We start from the raw sequence: 6,000 nt of genomic DNA on the forward strand, positions 1-6,000 counted from the left end.
CATTGATGTAAAACTTGCCTCGAAACAGTGCTCCAAACGATGAAAACGACGCTTCAATTCGGGTGTTTAAATTTCCAATTAACCAAAATCAAGTCACTTGGAGCACCATTTCGAAGTAAGTTTTACATCGGTGGACTCGGATCATCGTTTTGATCAAAAGCCCTAAAACATTTGTTTGTAATTTGGAAAAAAACTTAACTCCATTAAGTTTTTTTAACGGGGGACCATTGTAGGAAAAATAGGTGAAAGGTGGGACTGGTGGAGGAAATATTCTGAGGTGGGATTATTAATGGTCAATAAGGTCTAGGTGAGATTATTATAGGTCAATTCCCCTTTTATTAAGTAGTAACTTTTTCTTTAAAGATTAAAGCTAGAAAATTCTAAAAGCTTCATGTCAAACATACCCTTAATATACATGATTTAAAAAAAGAACTTGTTTTTTTGAATATATTGATATTAGTTCGGTACTAACATAAAAGTAAAACTAAATAATAAAACTAAGTTAATCAATAAATTGATAATGAAATCATGCCTAATTAATATAACTAGAATTACGACCCGCCGCAATGCGGCGGGAATTCTTTAGTTATAACTAAGTCGATTTAGGACGCGCACGTTATGTTTAACCTGTCAAACAGGAAAAAAATAGACGATGTAAAAACGTTCACCCACACACGCACGTTGCGTCGTGTTAACTCACAAAATTTAGAACGAAACGTAAAAACGTTAAACCAAAGACGCACGTTTCGATGTGTTAAGTCACAAAATTTAAAACGAAGCATAAAGAGAAAAATTTGCGAAAAATGAAAATTATAAAGGACCAAAGTTGAAAGTAAAAAAAGTTGTGAGGATAGATTGCAAAAGGTAAAAAATATTTGTTAAAAGTAAAAAACAAATAGTTTTGCGTTAAAGGTAATTTATGAAATATATTTGAGTGAAAAGTAAAAAAATCAAATTTTTTTTTTTGAAAAACCCTCAAAGCCAAGGTTACAACAACCATATGCATAACCATTTTTTCTTTGAAAAACTCTCAAAGCCAAGATTACAACACATAAGTAAAAAAATCAATTAATCAAATGGGTTAAATTGTATAAGATGAAAATTTTTGAATTAGAAGTGAAAAATCAAATTAAGGGGTTAAATTAACAAAGATTAAAACTATAAACTTAAATTATCAAAGATTAAAACTTTAAGGTTAAAAATGAAACAAAGATTAAAACTTTAAACTTAAATTGTCAAAGATTGAAACTTTATGGTTAAAAAGAAAAATTCCATTTTTTTTTTGAAAAACTCCCAAAGCCGATTGTACAACTATGATATGCATAGATTAGTTGCTTTTTAATAAGGTTATAATTATCATGAAATAAAAAAATTGTCATCAAAATGAAATATAAAAAAAGAAAAAAAGTTATACATGATTTAAAAAAAGAACTTATTTTTTTTCTTTTTAAATATATTGATGATTGATAATAGTTCGGTACTAACATAAAAGTACAACTAAAAAAGAAAACTAAGTTAATATGTAAATTGATAATGAAATCATACCTAATTAATATAATTATTATGAAATAAAAAAAATTGTCATCAAAATGAAATATAAAAAAAGAAAAAAAGTTTGCCACATGGCTATATTTAAATGGTCTTGACACTATTCATTAGATTTGAATTTTAATAGTTAGGTAAATATATAGGTAAATAGGTAAATAGTTTGATACTAACATAAAAGTAAAACTAATTAATAAAACTAAGTTAATCTATAAATTGATAATTAAATTATACTTAATTAATATAATTATCATGAAATAAAAAAAATTGTCATCAAAATCAAAATGAAATATAAAAAAGAGTTTATTGCCCGGATAATCCCTGTGGTTTCTCATTTTTTCACGTTTAGTCCCCATCTTTTCAAAATAGCATGTTTGCTCCCTATGGTTTGCTCACTTGTTACTCTGGTAGTCCCTAATGTGGACCAAGATTAGTTTTTTCAGTTAAGTCTATGACAAATTACTAAACTACCCTTAATGATAAAAAAAATAATACTAAAAGAACCTTCTCTATAACCACCGCCTCCAACCACTGTCTCCACCTCCCACACAAGCAGTGGCAGACCCAGGAATTTTCCATGGAGGTGCGGAACATGTAAAACAAACATAATTAAAACGTATCGGGTCGAGTCGGGTCATGTAAAACAAACGAAGATCAAAGTAAATTTAAATAATCATCAAAAACATGTCAAATCTGGTTACAAACATAATTAAAACGTCGACGCCCTACGGGTTTTCATTTTTTTGAAATCTATGCAAAACATCATCTAAAACAAATTTCTTAAGCAATTCTTTCTCTATATAACATAAGTTCTATCGCTCCATAACATAATATTTCAATTTTAATTTTAATTTTCAACTACTCAAGCCCTAGAAATCATAACGTAAGTTGTAATCACCCTAAAAATATATAAACAACATAATCACCCTAAAAATATATAAACAACATAATCACCCTAAAAATAATTTAAACAACCATAAACAACGTCAAAACACACAAAATTTCAAACCTATTTAACAACTTTATTACCCTTTTTTCTCCTATAATATCAACCAAAATCATCAAAATAACAAAGAAACTTACCCGTGTTCGGATTCCGGTTAGATTTGGTATCAAACGACGGTGGTATGGTGGCTTATTACGGTAGTCGCCGGCTGCTGGACTGTTGTCGCTGGGTGATGTTGTTTGTTGGCAGTGCAGGGACGCAAGAGAGAGAGAGAGAGAGAGAGCGGAAGAGAATTTCTAAAGGTTTTGAGCTTTAATTATTTTACTATAGTTTGAAATAATGTTGGGTTTGGTTAATGGGCTAAAAGTTAGTGGGCTAGCTAGTTAGGAATTATAAATGGGTAAAGGTATATGGGTATTTGGGTTTAGTTAGTTAGTTAGGTATTAAAAGTTATATAATTTAGGTAGTTTTTTTTTTAAATAAGAGTTTACTAAAAAAATTTTAAAATATAAATTGATAACACTTTTTACCTAAGGGGTGCGGACGAAAAATTTCAAGGGTGCGGTCGAAAAATTCCAATGGGTGCGGACGAAAAATTCCAAGGGGTGCGAATAGGATTTTCGACGGAACTTAGCACTAATTTTTTTTTTCTTCGGGGGTGCGCCCGCCTACCTTGGGCTGGGCTTGGGTCTGCCCCTGCACACAAGCACCTGCAAATCACCTCCTTCCTCCACCACCACCTCCTTTCACCACAACCACCACAACCTCCTTTTACCACCACACCACTCTTCCGCTCTCTACCAAACAGCCCCAAACCCACCAAACTGCGCATAAACCATCATAAACACCTCAAAAGAGGGTTGTCGGAAAGTGAAGCGGCTGCGGTTGTTGGAGCCGGATCCGGAGCCATTGGAGCCGGTGGGTCATGTTTGCGTCTTTCCTCAATGGCGCGTCCTCAAAATTGTTTGCCTTTGCCACCAAAAACCACCATCGGAGATCGCCACCGCTACTCCGAATCTCGCCACTCGTCGCCGCCCTTAGATGTCAGCCATCGCCCTCTACTCTATCGGCTCTGTATTTTATTTTTTTCCTCTTTTCTTACACAGCTAACTCACTTTTGTTTGGTTAATTGTTTGCTAAGACATTTTTAGGACTTGATAGTTAATTGTTTTTGGGATTTGATTGTTAACTGTTAGGAAGAAGACTAATTGTTTGTGGGATTTGATTGTTGATTGTTTTAGGGTTTGAATATTAACTGCTGGGAGAGAGATATGGGTGGATTGGGTTGGAGGTAATGGTAGCAGGTGGTGGTAAGTGGTGGCAGTGGGTGGGGTTGGTGGTAGATGGTTTATGGTGTTGGTAATGGAGAAGAAGGTTCAGGAATGTTTTTGGTTTTAAATATAAAAGATGGGGCCCACACATCTATTTCCTTAATTTTAGTATTATTTTTTTTATCATTAAGGGTAGTTTAGTAATTTTGCATAGACTTAACTAAAAAAACTAACTTTCATCCACTTTAGGGACTACCCGAGTAACAAGTGAGCAAACCATATGAAGCAAACATGCTATTTTGAAAAGGTGAGGACTAAACGTGAAAAAATGAGAAACCACAGGGACCATCCGGGCAATTAACTCTATAAAAAAGATAGAAAGTTTGCCAAATTGCTATATTTGAAAGGACTTGATGCTATTCATTAGGTATGAATTTTAATATATAGGTATTAAAAAAACTTGTTTTTTTAATATATTGATGATTGATAATAGTTCTTTACTAATATAAAAGTAAAACTAATTAATAAACTAAGTTAATCTATAAATTGATAATAAAATCATAGCTAATTAATATAATTAACATGAAATGAAATGAAAAATAAAAACTGACTTTAAAATGAAATATAAAAAAAAGAAAGTAAATTTGCCACATGGCTATTTTTTAATGGTCTTCACACTATTCATTAGGTTTGAATTTTAACATATAGGTAAATAGTTTGGTACTAACATAAAAGTAAAACTAATTAATAAAACTAAGTTAATCTATAAATTGATAATGAAATGATACCTAGTTAATATAAGTATCGTGAAATGAAAAAAAAAACTGTCATCAAAATAAAATATAAGAAAAAGGAAAAAAAAGTCCGCCACATGGCTATTTTTGAATGGTCTTTATACTATTTATTAGGTTTGAATTTTAATAATAGGTTAATGTTTCGGGCCCTAGGGAAGACCGGGCTTTGAGCTATTGCTCACCCGGCCCTCCCTTAAAACCGGGCTTGATGATTGATTGCATAAATATTATTAGAGTAAACTGCCATTTTGGTCCCTGAGGTTTGGTTACTTTTACCACTTTAGTCCAAAATTCAAACCTTCTGCATCTGGGTCCTTGCGGTTTCAGTTTTATTGCCATTTTGGTTCAAAAATGAAATCGGGTCATACTTGTCTTATAAAATCCTGCAATTTTGTCATTTTCCTCAGGGGCAAATCAGGTCATATTTGTCTTATAAAATATGGTATTTATTTATAAAAAAGAAATGATCATTTTGCCCCTGCGTAAAATGACAAAATAACAGAATTTTATAAGACAAATATGACCTGATTTCATTTTTAGACCAAAATGGCAATAAAATTGAAACCACAGGGACCCAAATGCAAAAAGTTTGAGTTTTGAACTAAAGTGGCAAAATTGACCAAACCACAGGGACCAAAATGGCAGTTTACTCATATTATTATGACTATACAAGTTTAAAATACATCAAATATCAAATACGTAAATATCATGATAACATAAATTTCAAAAAATATTTTACTATTTATAAAAAAACAAATATAAATAATATTAAAATATATATCTCATAAGAAAAGGTAATTTTCGTAAAGAATCTATTAGAATAAAACATTTGTTTCTAAACAAGGGTTTAGAGAAAAAAAAATTTTAGGAGATATGTGTTAGGTAAACGAGTATAGTTTTAGAACATCAGGTCAGGTATAACCTAATTTCATACCCATTTGACATCTGCGAAATATTATTTTTCCATTTCTATACCCATTCCCATACGGCCATACCTATCGGGTTTTGACGATATGGCCCGGATTTTCAGGTTTCGGGTATACCCGGTGAGCTCAGGCTATTTTTTTGTTACCCCTATTCTCAACTTGCCACCTAATGCGACGAGTGGATTCATTATTATAAAAGATATAAATGCCTACATAACCAAAGGGTAATATTTATATGTTGAGGTTCCAACGGTTTCGTTGGCCAAAGAAAATAGATGGGATGCTAGATAGAATTTAGAGAGAGAGAGAGATTCAAAATTCAATTCATATTTTTCTGCATAAGGGGAGTGGGGGCGGTTACGTTATCCCCCGTGATAGCAATGTTCCACGCGTGGAACAAACACAAATTCCACCGCCACCTACAAAGTCCACGAGTGATAGCCATGAGTCCGTGATAAACAACGAGTGATGAGAGTGTGAGTGATAAATGGATGTGAGGGGTGTGAGAGTTTATTGTT

This window comes from Helianthus annuus, chromosome 5 (genome assembly GCF_002127325.2).
Source record: "Helianthus annuus cultivar XRQ/B chromosome 5, HanXRQr2.0-SUNRISE, whole genome shotgun sequence".
Classification (NCBI taxonomy): domain Eukaryota; kingdom Viridiplantae; phylum Streptophyta; class Magnoliopsida; order Asterales; family Asteraceae; genus Helianthus; species Helianthus annuus.